A 15488-nucleotide genomic window follows, 5' to 3' on the forward strand; every position below is an offset into this window, starting at 1 on the left:
TACAGGAGGGGGAGGGCACATTCACACATCTCACAGATGAAGAACAACCATGCCCGAACTGGGACTCGAACCCAGGACGCCCAGGGAAGACGCGCGGCCCCTATACCAGGACGCCGGCTCAGAAACATGCAAACGCGGTAACTCAAAAGCTCAATGACTTAAATATATCAAATTTGGAATGGGATTTTATGACTGTGTAGTTTTGAAGCAAATTTTTATTTTAATCGATTGAGGAAAACGTGTCTGAAACACAAATTTGATTTTCGCATACTATTAACACAAGCCAGGGATTAATAACCAAACAACTCCCCAAGTATGACACGATAAATTTAGTAAAAATGCTAAATTCACACCAAAAAAGTAATTAAAAGTTTAAAAAAAAGATAAAGTAATCATTCTAAAAGTAAATATTTCGTAACTATTTTAAGCCAATGCCATATAAGGCGTTCTCTGGCATGACAAGTTCATTAGAGAGTATGCGAGAAAAGTTTGGTGACGCCACTTTCACTGGTTTTAAATTAAAATTTTTATCCAAAATTAAAACAAAACATTTTCAATGTGCTTATTTCCATTCTCCAAATTATGCACATATCAAGCTTGGTCAAGATATATACAGAGACCCACATTGTAATTTGTATAAAAACAGTATTTTTTTACCAATATATGAAGAATTATTCAAGAATGATTTTCCTGCAAATGAATAGTTTTCTATTTATGGATATTAGTTTCATTCAAATTTTGAATTCAGAGATTTCATCAAAATTTTGCCATTGACCAGCCATTTGATTCTTTTCAGAGCCTCTACATATATTAATGTTTATTTTTTTTAAAAAAATATTCTTAATAGTTAGTAATAAAAATTATCTTTAATCGACAATTTTAAAGTTAACATTTAATTTCGATAGTAAAACTCTTCCAGGACTTTTAGTTACCTTATTTATGAAACGCTGCAATAGATTTCTTTGTAACGGATGTTTATATCACGCGTAAAATACCGGAGTAGCAATAAGTTTGTTAAATTTTAAAAAAATAATAAAAAAGAAAAAAAAATATCTGATTTTTTTTTGAAATATATTTCTAGAAGTTAATCATAGAGGCATAGAAGTAAAATTTAAAATAGATTTAAGCACAACAAGTTACCTTGATGCTACAGGAATAAGTTTTAAACCAATTTATTATGCACCTTGTGTTTTCTTAGCAGGAATGATACACAATTTCTTATTCTTCTTTATGTTTGGTAGTGGTTGATCTTGATATAAATAAAAATAATTGAGATTATTTGTATATATATGTATATGTGTTCTCCATCTCCTTCTAAACAATTTAGCACATTTATCATATAAGTCAGGGAAAAAAATAATATCAATTTTTCAAGCTTCAAAAATTACGTAAATATTTAATGAATCAAAAATTAACAAAAACTTTTACACTTTTTATGTCATTATTCTTCTTTCAAATATGTCTTTTTTTTTTTGTAAACATGTTTTAACAAATGATACTGAACATAGCAGCTTACTTTTTACCCAATTTAAGAACTCCTTAAAATTCCTTCTAGTTTTAAATAGATAAGATTTTATTTTTATTAACTATTATTTTATATTGGATTTGCGAAGTAGTTATTATAAATGCGAGTGATAACTTGAATTCTGTTATTTTAGGAAAAGCAGAATACTAGTGCAGTATATATCAGCAGTCTACTTTTAATATTTTCCTGATTGAGATTGTTTAATGTTAAAGCGTTCTTTCAAAAGTCTATCCCTTCAGTCAGTTGAATAATGTTTAATGCTATATATGATTCATTCTCCTTCTGGATAGTAGAATATTGTAGAAGTTTTTGAAATTTTTATTTATAATTGCTTTTTTGATATTTATCGACTGGCTGATTTTCTTCAATTTAACAATTTAACAGATTTGCCTTTATTAATTAGCAAGGGGCCGTGGAGGTCTGGTGGTAAGGTCTCGGCTCGTGAGCCGTAGTATTTCAGGTTCGAAACCTGATTCTACCGAATAATGTAGTGTAAGGGGGTCTGTTGCACATTAAATCCGTCAGGGCCAAACGTCCTCACGCTGGTGTGGTGTGGAGAGGGGGTGCAAGCTAAGGTGTCTATCTCGTCCTCTGGCAGCAGTTCAAAGTTACGGAGTCCGTTCCAAATAGTCCTAGTGTTGCTTTACAACGGGGCATTACTATAACTAAACTAAACTGATTGATTAGCAAAAGTATATAAGACTTTTTCTCTATCTTTTTTCCATAGAATTTTTTAAAAGATGCCTATAAGTAGAAATAATGTTTCTAAAATAACTAATGATTATCATTGCCAAATACAGTTTAACTAGGAATTATATTATTTTTAAAAAAATAAGCTTGTTCGTATATTTCATTAGTTTCAAAATGTTTTTATCAAATTAAAAAAAATACATCCAGTTTTAAAATTATTAAATGCCAAAAAATTTTATAGACAGAAAAATTGAATTGATACGTTATCTTTGTACTTGCTAATTTATGGATTTGGTATTGCTACTTTTTAAATAATTTAATCTGGATGATAACATGTAGTTAGCAAAAAACATTACAGAACCCGATCTGAAATTAAATATTTAGATGCAAAGATTTGAACACTAATGAGTTTTACAGTAGACCAAGTTTTCTATTGAACTGATTCAATTAACTTAATCTTTTTCCCAAATTGTATCAAAATACTCCAGTATCTTTTCCCAGACATTTTTCAGTTGTATGGTGTGTGAGCAAGTCAACTCAGCGCTGAAATTCCAGTATTACAAGAGACACATATAGAGCAGAACACTGCTATCGTGTTTCTCATCATCTGTCAAAGCTGCTGTTCGCGCCGAGGTCCTCTTATTAGATTGGTTTATTATCTCTCCAGTGGCTTGGAAAGAGGAAAGGGGAGGGGACTCTGTTCGATATCCTCTGCCACTTTCCGATTTTAGCCATGTGTTAAATCATGTAATGGAGAGAAGGATTTTACAAAATAATCCAGAAGGCCCTGCAAGCTTGTAAGTCTCGCTTTCTAGCAACGGAGGATTGATTTCTAAATAGAATTTCACGCGCGGGATGTTTTGTTCACTGTAAACAATTTTTAAAAATATTGTGAAAGTTTCCCAGTGTATATATATATATATATATGTGGTATTGTAATAAAAGTCAGTGTATAAAAGTGTATATATCTGTAGTATTGCAATAAAAGTCAGTGTATAAAAGTGTATATATCTGTAGTATTGCAATAAAAGTCAGTGTATAAAAGTGTATATATCTGTAGTATTGCAATAAAAGTCAGTGTATAAAAGTGTATATATCTGTTATAACCAATTAAAGTCAAGAAATTAGATCGAGGAATTTTATATAAGTCAATGTTAAATTTCATTAGAACGTTTTTCAGTACCTCTGTCAATAGCCGTCTGAGAGGTAGAAGATTAAGTTTCATATATTATTTCCTGGGGGTTTTTTTTAGAAGATTAAGTTTCATATATTATTTCTTAGAGTTTTTCTTTTCTTTTTTTTATAAGATTAAGTTTCATATATTATTTCTTAGAGTTTTTCTTTTCTTTCTTTTTAGAAAATTAAGTTTCATATATTATTATTATTATTTTTAAGACTTCTAAGTTTGTGTAATGATTTGATTTTGAAATTATTAAAGAATTAAAACTAAATTAACGCTTTCAAATTTGATCTCGACTTTAAAATACGTTAAAACTGATATTAAGAAATCAAAACAAACTCATTTTAATGTAAAATATTTTATTTTATATCCTATTTTTTTTGTATTAACATACCACTTAAAGCAGCTGAAAAAATTTGTTGAGCTTAATGTTACTGTTATAAGTGAATGAAATAATTTTTAATTAGATTGTCAATCTATACACTAAAGTCGAGGAGGTAACAATAAAAAAAAAAGAAAAGAAACGCTTATAATTTTTAATAAAATAATAAAAAAAGGCAATGAATGACAACCTTTATTTATTACTTTTGGATATAACTGCCCTTAATGTTCAGACATTTGTCCCAAACGCAACATCAATTTGAAAATTTTGGTTTCATAGAATGCCGCCGATTCTGAGCACAGACACTGTCGCATGCTACATTTAAGGTCATCTTCAGAATCAAACTTCGTGGAACTTGTTGAAGAAACTTTTCATAGGTCCATACAGATAAAAATCTGAGGGTAACAAGGAAGTGTTCCATAGAGGATACTCCAAATGTTCCCTAATAAATCTCTGCAGTTTCTGCAGTGGATGGGGGTGTCACATAACACCGATTCAAGCCCTTACAATTACAAACTACAAGTTATTTAAACAGTGTAATGGACATAAAGTGGGAGAGGCATCGAAAAACGGGATTATGGAACTTGCACTTAGTCGCATTTGCGCTAACTCATTAAATAGTGTCATTTGCGCTTGCATTGTAAGTTCACTGGGATTTAATCGCTTTTGGCGAGAAAACTTGGCGTGCACATTTCTCGTATTGATAAGAGAATGATTGCTGATTGGGGGTTCTTTTTCTTGAAATATTCACCTTTTTCCTCACAGTAAAACCGATAATTTCTCTTTAAGATTGCTAGGAACAGTTTTGAAAGTTTATACTAGATTAATTGTTCGGTGTGTTTACTTCTTTTTACCCTCTACGTTATTTTGATCTGATTTTAAATATGAATAACAGTATTGAAGGCTTTTTTTTTTAATATCAAAAGGAAAGCTATCATGATGGATATCAATATCGGCAATATCGCTGTAGTCTTGAAAATGTGGTAACATGGTGCTACGTTAACGAATTGTTCGAAAAGCGTAAAGGGCTGCTGAAAGCAAAAGACAACTGTGTTCTCTCTGAAATGCCTCATTCTTGTAAGCCGGATGAAGCTCAAATCGACGTCAAGATACATTTAGTAAAAATTAAAAGAAGAGTTCGAGATTTTCAAGCAATGTCCAATTATCACTAATATTTTAAATTTTTCACAATGAAAATAAAATAATTATTATATTTATAACCAATCTTTCCTTCCTTGGGTATCGTGCCATGCAAAGTTATATAATTTTAACTAAATTTTGAAAAAAAAATAATTTAATTACTACACTTATTGTAGTATAGACAAAAAGAGTTTGAAATAATCTGTGAAAAATTGGCACTAAAAACTACAGATATATCAAATTTTAGATAAACAAACTTCTATAATAATTGTTGTAGATATAAAAATATCAAACACTGTTAATATTAAGTTTTCAATACATCATTTTAATAGGAGTAAAATTGTCTTAACATTTCTTTAAGTAAGATTCGTAATGGAAAAGAAATTGAAGTTAAAAAAATTTGCATAAGTGGATTACTTTCATTATGGGATTCTGCCAATTATCTCTAGTTTAAAATTATTGAATGCTACATTTTTTGTTAATTAAGAAGTACTGACAAAATATGGTCATATACAAAGTTTAAAAAAATACTGACACCCAGTGCTTCAATTATGTGAAAAGTCAAATTGATATTTAAATAAGTATCATTAAGAGGCAAAATAAACTTTTTTTTTTCTTTCAAAGAACAATTCTTTATGTTATGGAGAATATTTATGATATATATATATATATATATATATATATATATATATATATATATATATATATATATATATATATATATATATATATATATATATATATATATATATATATATATATATATATATATATTTGTTTATTTTAACACACATTTATATCAAATATTCTTTTAAAAATATTTTGAATCATGTGAACTCTATTTACGAAATCAATACATACTTTTATGCTGAGAAATAAATGTCTTATGATGTCTGATAGAGAATGCATATTTTACAAAAAAGAAAAAGAAAATACATGTCTAAAAAGTATATTTTCACATACAAAATTTGAAAATTATATATTATATAGAATAGGCTATTTAATACATAGGTCATTGAATTTTTAGTCTACGACGAGACTTAAGTTTTGGCTTCAAATTCAGGTTTCAGTGATACAATTATATATAAATTAACAGAAAAAAATCGAATGTAATTGGTTATTAAATAGTGTAAATCAACACAATTATCTTTCTATAGATTTTGTTTCCTTCGCAATTATATTTGTTGCATAAAGAAGAAAATTATCTTGTTGTTTAAAAGAAATATATTTAAAATAGCAGAAATAAGGAAAGTCTGTCACATTTGAATCATATAAATAGTTTTTAATAAAAACGGACAGAAAAATAATTTCAATAAAGCAAAAGTAGTAAACTTTTTGTAGTTTATTTGCCTTAAAAATGGAATAAACTTTCCGAGAAATACACTTTATAGAAGAATAAAACATAGCCTATCAAAATTGTTTCGTCAGTTGAATTAAAGAAAATGGTTCTTCAAATTACATCACTAATTTCTTTAAGCTCAATAATGCAAAATAGGTTTGTGATTTTCAAGTTCATATCAGCATATAAAATCTGATCTCAAGTTTCATATTTTATGAACTGTAGCATGTCTTTTTTTATTTGTTTGTTCCTCAAGGTATAAAAGCACATTGCCTTAGTTTTTCTATTGTTTGGTGTCTTTTTATAATAATTATTATCTTTTTGCTTTAGATTTTTCCAATTCCAATTAATGATAGTGATTATAACGGCTTTCTCAGAGCTACGATAGACCTCTTGATCTGAACATCAAATTCAGGAAATAATTTTAATTTCAATTTAAACCCTTTTTGGAAAAATTAATAAATTATTTGAATAAAATTATAATGTAATAAGTACTAAACTGAGGTTAATAAAATTTACTCTCAAAGGATATATCTTGTTTTATTACTTAATTTCAAGAGGTTTAAATTCTATCTTTCCTTTGCTAAAGCATATAAAATATTTATTAATTTTCATTATTTTTTTAAATAGCCTAGTATTGCATTAATTAAAGTGCCTAAAAATGTATTCCACTTTAACACCTTCGACACTTATACATAATTGCATTGTTTTAATAATAATTGGGCATATGAAATCGAGTTCATATGAATTAAGGACAGGCTTATTGAGTTAGTCATCAAAGATTTATCAAATATCCACTGATAAAATTAATTCATTTCTTAGTTCAGATATAATGCCAATGAAAATTAATTAAACCTATCGGTAGCATACAGTAAAATTTTTTAGAAAATGGGATCAACTAAAGAACTTCTAAAAACAACAGAACAGAAAATTGCGATTGATGATGAGTTTCTTGCACGAAGAATTGTTTTCACTTTTCTAAACGTGACAATTTTGAAAATTAATGTTTCTATCTAGATCAAAGTAACATTCTTCTCCTCAAACAACATTTTTCTGAAAAGAAAGTTTTGATTTTTCCCAAGGATGGGCCTATTTGTTTGATTTAAATGCTGATCTTGTATTCTGTATGAATGCCATTTATTAAAGTTGAAATATTCTCTACACTATCAATTTCGGAATGTTGAGATCTGGACTGACGGAAGCCATAGTGATTGGATGATATACTAGTTGCATTCTGAAATAAATGCTTTCTGCCACATTTGTACATTTATTAGGGAGTATAAAGATAAAGTTTCGGGGGACCATTTCCACTAGCTTTGAGAAAAGTTGTTTACCAAAGATAAAAACAGTTCCAAGTTCATACTTAGTTGCTGGGATGGAACTATGAGAAGAACGCAAAAAAGTCAATCAAAATACCATAGTTATATTTCTGATTTTTTTTTCAGATTAATAAATAGTCATGACTTATATTATCATTATTACATCACAAAAAGGGAAATTTTTAATGAAGGATAAAAAAATGAATAATTTTTTTTTCAATAATCAAATTTTTTTCAATAATCACTGCCTTTCAAATCAATTACGTTTCAATGATATATTAAAGATAATATTTTTGCAGTATTTCAATAATTTTATCTATATTCTAATATTATTAAGTAAATTTTTCAAATTTTATCTCCAGGAAAGAAAAAAAAATAAGGAGAATATTATATCAAGTGATTATTGGATATCCTTGATTATTTTGATGTGAATTGTTAGAACATAATAAACTGCTAAAATGAAAACAGAGTGAAAAATTAAAAATAATTCGTGAAAAATTGCATAATTTCAACATAGTTTCAAATAATCTTGCTATCGTCTGCTTGTTAGATTCATAATAATATTATTTAACGTTTTTAAATAAGTACATTTTTAATATGTAATCTTTTCATCGTCCATCTATTTGACATATGATAATATTATAAATAATGATAATATTGTTCAATTTCCTCATAGATAAGGATATTTATTTTAAATCTCGAGCCCTAATAATTCCTTTCTATGATATAAAGATATTAAAAAAAGAGTTGAATTTTAACCGTTATCGAAATTAAGCAATTTACACTATCAAACTCTATGATGAACATGAACAGAATTAAACTCCTTAAAATCTATTTTTTTTATTAATCAATTGAAAAAAAACTATAAATCTTTCAATTACATACATAAAAAATTATGTCAACATTGCGTTTTATTCACTTTGTTAGTGATAGATAGTGAGTCACCTGGTTTTTGAATTATATTTCAAATATTTAAGTTATTTATACCATAACTGAGATATTATTTCAAATATTTAATGAAAATTATTATTACGTTATAAAAAGTATTTATAATGCAATTCGGTGAAATGGTAGCAAAAAAAGAAAAAGTTAAACTTTAATTAATACAAAATTAACACCAAATGTATTCAAAACTATATTATTTGTTAATTGTACTTTTAGATGCATCGCTTGTGGCAAAACTAATAAATAGCTTTCCGGTTTGTTTGCCTTTTTTAAGTAACAGATTTTTTTTTTTTTTTTTTTTTTTTTTTTTTTTGTCTCTTAGCTAGCAATTGTCTGAATACTTAAAAATTCATGTATTAAGCAATACATGTTGGCGAGCGAAAGTAAGCAGGGAACAAAGCCCCCTAGTAATTTAATATTAAAATTTATAGCTTTCTCTCAAAACATTTTTCTAAATTAAATTTTTTTATTGATATCTTGGGTCTTACAAATATATAAAGTATGAGAAATAAGAATAAGGGAATTTGTTTGAATACTTTTAGGTAAAATTTTTATGGATCTGAAAAAAATGTAATCTTAATTTTTTTAATGCACATGCGGGAGTTTACAGTAAAAAGATATTCTTTATCATAAACTTTTCTTTGCATTGGCAAAAACGACTTTCTTTCATTTTTTCTGATGCTTTTTCAAAACTTAACTCGATTCATTGTAGCTTCGAAAAAAAAAAATCTTGAAATTCAACGTACTTTTAATTTTAAAGTTAACTACAAAGTTAAATTATAAATAATTATATATTAATGAAATTTAACTGTATTATGAAGGCAAATTTCACAGTTATGGACAGGTTTAGAATTTTTTTTCTTCTTTTTTCAATATTCATGCGTGAATATACAGTAAAAGGATATTCCTAATTAGATATATCTTTATATTTGGTATAAAAATTCCCTTTTGCTTCCTTCTATTTATAAAATTTAGCTAGAATTCTTGATATTTTCAGAAGAGTAATAATCTTGAAAATTTGATGCAAAAAAATGAAAAAATTTTAGCATTTTAATTAAAAACTACTAAAAAGAAAGCAAGAAATATGAAAATGAATAATGAAATGAAAAAAAGAATAAGGAATATAAAAAGGATAAAATTTAATTTAACATTGTCTGAAAAAAGCAGAATAATGAAAATAGAACTTAATGGAACAGGTCTATAAATAGTAGGATAAAGAAAATAATATTAAATGGTATGTTCTATAAAAAATAGAATAAAGAATAAAAATTAACTGATTATTATGCAAAGCAAATGGAATAAAGAATATAAAATTAAATGATATATTCTATAAAAAAAATGGAATACAAAATGAAAAAAAATAATAGAATATTCTACAAAACAAATGAAATAAAGAATAAAAAATAATAGAATATTATATAAAAAAATGGAATAAAGAATACAAAATTTAATCGAATGTTTCTACATTTTATAACTTTGGAGAATTTTAACTTTTATCTCTGCACTTAAGTGGATCTCTTGATAACACATAATTCTTGCTAACAATTGTCTTTGTAATTGCAATTCTTACATTCTCTTCTGTTGCAAAACTTAACTCGGATTGTTGCTGTCTGAAAGAGAGCAATCTTGAGAATTCGACGTTGCCTTAATTTAGATGCCTCTTACCGGCGAATGGTCCGCTATGGACAAGCAGTGATGGATGAGGTGGCCCTGATTGGCCTCTGTTTCGGAAAAAAGGGGAGAAACCATGCTTCTCCCCCCGCAGGTTCCCAGGAGAGTTTCTGTTCCTTGTTTTTTCGTTCACCCAGAAAGAGGAAGAAAAACAACAACGCAAAAAAAGAGAAGTTTCTGCCTTCCAGATGCAAGGGGCGTCCACCATCCTTCTGTTTTGATTGACAGGTAAGAGAAGTACTTTTTATTTTAATTTTGTTTTGTTCCCAAGAGCAGGTTTTTATTTTTGTGAGACCGTTTATAAATTGGGGATTTTTGTTACAGGATCATGAGTTAGTCGAAGGAAAGTGATTTTTTTTTTCATTGAAGGCCATTTTAAGATTTAGTTCTTGATAAATACTGAATGTAGGTTGTTGTTTAGAGACTTAGAAAGGATTTCTTTTCAATTAAAACACCGCCATTGAATGTGGAAGATATCATAGAAAAAATGCTGGAAACATCTTTATTTGTCATGACGCCAAAAATGAAAGTAAATGGTACTAAAATTTACATGTTGCAGAAATCCAAACAATAAAATTCTGGTTTAATGTAAAGAAGAGACAGAAGCATTTTTACTTCTAGATGAGAAACTACAAAATTCGCCTTTGTAAACGATTTTTTCGAAAAAAATTGGTTTCCGTTTACTCTTCTGTTTGGGAAAAAACTTTTCAAGAAGGATTATAAATATATAAAAACTTTTTTTTTTTAAATTGAAATGGTACATGAATTTCATTTTTCGTCTTTTAGTTCATCTTTTACTGAACTCGAAATAGCTTTTATTTCCTTTTAACATAAAACTTTAAAATCGCAAATTTTTGCAAATGGGGTTCTAATTCCCAGTTAGTCGATGTGACAATTATTTTGTTTATATAATTATACTTCCGAGAAGAATTCTACTTTTGCTTTTTGTTTGACGCAACATGGTCATTAATTTCTCTTATACCATAAAAATATCCAAAACAAATTGATAATTTAAATTTTAAAAAACCAACTGAGAAACTTTATTTGTTGTCCGTTCTTATAGTTTTCGTAGATAAGGTAATGCGTCCTACAACTGTATTTTTTTAAATCAATGATTTATTATAGACTTGCGGTTTTCTTTGGGCTAGAGCACATAGGAAGCTTCGTAAAATTATTAAACATTTCTCTCGTAAAATTATTAAACATTTCTATTAAACAACTCTCTGTCTGTGACAAAGATAACTAAAAAACGCTTATACCAAGACGGATGAAATTTGATATTCAGTATTTACAACAAATTTGTGGATTTCTATCAAATTTTGAGAAAATTCTGTCCTGAGAAAGTCTGTGTGTCCGGCTGTTCGATTATCAGTTAACGCGATGACTGCCAGACGAAGAGAGCTTGACAGATAAGATTCGATGCATAGATTTATCATCTGTATTATAAACATTTATCAAATTTTGAGCCGAATTTAACAAGGAAATGACCGTCTGTCGGTCTTTACTTTCAGAAATATGTGATAACTCAAAAATGCAGAGACTTAAATATATCAAATTTGATATGCGATTTTATGCCCACAAGTGTAGTTCTGTCTCAAATTTTAGTTTCAATCGCTTGGAGAAAACATATCTAAAAAGCAAATTTGGTTTTTGTATACTGTTAACAACATGCTAGGGATTAATCGCCAAAAAACTAGCCAAGGATCACACGATAGATCCAGTAAAAATGCTAAATTAAAGCCAAAGGTTAGTATTTCATAATTATTGTACCCCAATACCATACAAGGCATTTTTTGGTATAATACTTTTATTAGAAATTATGAGAGCAAGTTTGTGGAGACCATTACCGCTGGTTTGAAAATTACTTATCACATACTATCCAAAGTTATTCGGCATATCACAAACATTTGTAAGAAAAATTATCTGAATTATTTTTATTGAAATGATTCCCACAATGATTAGTGCAAATAAATATTAAAGAAGCCTTAAATTTTTATATTAAAAATACAAAAAAAAGGCAACGTAGAAGTTTTTCTAAAAACTTATTTATTTATTGCTTTTAATTCTTTAAATTTCTTTTTATTTGAACTAAATTATTCCTATATACAATACTGTGCAACTAGTAATCACGGCATTGTCAGATCTTTGTAACATGTATTTCGAAATTTAAGAAAACAAAGGATACATAGAATTTAAAGAATTAACTTAGGTATGGATATGTGACATCTATACAGTACAAGTAATTTAATCATCGCCATGTGCTAACTCAAATCGAGACGTAAGGCTTATTAATTCCCAATTATTTAAGAAATAGATTTTCAGATGACACTAATAATTATCATACACATCCATTCGATAATTTAACTAAGCCTAAAAGAGAAAATAAAATATAATGAATTCTAAAGTAAAATATCATTCTTTTTATCGAATGTTTTCTCTCTATTAGACTTTTTCTACATCCTTTTTTGCTCCAATTTTCTGAAGCATATATCAATAGAATTTGGCCTTCTTGTGACCTCTTTTTCTTTCTCTCTACAGAGCCTTGAGCTGGGTGCTTTAATCATTTTGTCTAGAAGATCAAAGAAATGCTTGTCCTAATGGAATGTAATTTGGATAGATAAATATTTTGATTGGAAGTAGAGTTTTTTTTAAAATTAAAATTCGTCAATTTCTTAGTTATGACATTTTTTAATATTTATTAGCAAGGAAATTGAGAATTTTTGACACTTTGCTCAAGAAATAATTTTAAAAAACTGAAATGCGGTTATTTCTTTCTATTTACGTAGAATAAAATAGCACAAAATCCCTTATGATTATTAAATGTACCATGTAAATGGGTTTAAGAATAAATTAATTTAAGAATAACGTTTAACTTTAAAAAAGGAAATCAATGAATGATGCGAAGATCGTAATATCTACGGCGTCTCAAAATTTTATTACTCCTTATTATTATTAAATTACTCCTTATTTAAAAATTTGGCGATAGATTATAATTTTTTTAAAAAACTTTAATTAAAATATCAAGCACGTTTATATATATATATATATATATATATATTGTGAAATTAATTGGAATACACATTTATCTAAAAAAAAAATGCCTGGTGACTTTTTGTTATTTGAAGGAATTTTCTGATTCCACGCGCATGAATGAACTTATTCATTAATTTACTATAATTCATCGTTTCACGGAAATTTTTGAACAAATTTTTTTTAAATTATTCTGTGATTCAAAATAATAATAAGCTTTTTTTTGGTGCTTAGAAGTTTTTTCCTTTTATTCCGCCCCCCTTTTTTTTTCAATCTTCGTTAAAAAAAGGCAAAATATTCCAACCTTTGTGATCATTTTTGAGAATAGCTCATGATTCTGAATGCATTCGGTTAAAATTCATTAGTATAGCTATAAAATCCACAAAATTATAGAAAATAACAAACCAATCTTTAATTAATATATTAACTAATAATTATCTTTTTAGTTTACAAAAGAATAAAATAATTTTAACTCTCACATACGATTAATTAAGCATCCAGTTACTTTTTCTACTGCTAAGAATTAAAAGAAGTATGATGAACCAGGAAGAGAGAAGTTCAGAAAATTATGATCATTCTATTCGATAGGAATCTTTTCATGTATTTTTTAAAACTTCTTCAAAAATATTAAAATTGGGGAAAATGTTTAACCTCTTTGTGGACATATGTCAAAATAAACTTTCTATGTTGAATGTTTTTAACTATAAAACCTTTAAATAAGCTATAAAAACCACAAAACTATAATCACAGATCAACTTCTAAATAACAGCTCACCAATTATTTATCTACAAAAAAAATCATTAAGACCTTAACAGTCACTTGTAAATAACTATGCATCTAATTAATTTCCAGCTGTCAAGAATTAAAAAAAATGATCAACCAGGAAGACTCAAGTTTAGAAAATTATAACCATTCGATTCGTTGGAAATCTGTTTATTTATTTTTTATTTCTGCAAAAAGATTGAAATTAAAAAATGCTTAACCCTTTGTGTATCTATGTTGAAGTTAACTTTTTAAACCAAGTGCTTTAATTACAAAACCTTTAAATTAGTTATGAAAACCACAAAACTACAATAACAGATCAACTCACAGCTCACCAATTAATTATCTGCAAAAAAAAAAAAAAAAAAATCATAAAGACCCAAACACTCACGCATGAATAATTATGCACCTAATCATTTTTCAAGTACTTAGAATTAGGAAGAATACGATTAGCCTAAACAACACATGTTTAGAAAATTATGATCACCCTATTCACTGGCAACCTAGATCAAAAATTTCTGCAATAAATCCTAAATACTGATTTTCTCCAGCAATTATATCGCACACAAAACCCCAATGTGGCGCAGGAGAAACTCTCCTCCGCTGAGTTCTCCAGGGAAGGTGTTCCTGTCCGCCCCTTCCAAGACCTACTTTCGTGGACACAAAAGCACGAAACGAGGCCGTCTTTTGGATGAGTTCTCTCTCTACATTAGGAGGAGTGAAACTGGCAACTCCCCCCTTCCACGGCATCTCCCCTCGACCAATCACTAACAGCTCATCCATCATCTTCTGACCGCTCCGGCTCCCGGCGTGTTTCACTTATTTTAGGAATACAGTCCTTTCGCTCGCAGGACAGCATTTGGGAGGGAAATCGGAATTTTGCGATGACAGATCTTGACGACGTACTTAGAGTGCACGTCGTCTCAAGAATATTCAATGCCAGGATCCTGTGGTATCGTCTGGATATTCTTTCGCTCTTCAGGCCGGATCGTAAAATATATGAGGACGGATTTATTTAAATTATGCTACGAAGTGGATTGAATAATAATTGAACAATAATTTGTTTATCAAAGGATCAAGGGTGCTGACAGATTATTTTGCATGACTTGATATTTATTAAGTAATATTAGTTTTAGTAAAGCCATTTGGGAAGGAAATGGAATTTTGAGATGACAGATCTTGACAATGTCGCCTCAAAAATATTCAATGCTAGGATCTTGTAATTTTATCTGGATATTCTTTCTCTATTCAGGCAGGATCGTAAAGTATAAAAGGATGGATTTAATTTAAATTATGCTTTGAAGATAATTATGCTTCAACAATAATTTGTTTATCAGAGGAATAGTGGACCGGAAAAACTATTTTCCATTCATTCATTTTAATTAAGTAATATTAATTTTTGTAAAGTAAGAATAACGAAACTTTCCGATGACAGATCTTGACGCTGTACTTAGAGAGAACGTCGCCTCAAAAATATTCAATGCTGGGATTCTTTGGCTTCATCT

Source organism: Argiope bruennichi, chromosome 8, assembly GCF_947563725.1.
Source record: "Argiope bruennichi chromosome 8, qqArgBrue1.1, whole genome shotgun sequence".
Taxonomy (NCBI): domain Eukaryota; kingdom Metazoa; phylum Arthropoda; class Arachnida; order Araneae; family Araneidae; genus Argiope; species Argiope bruennichi.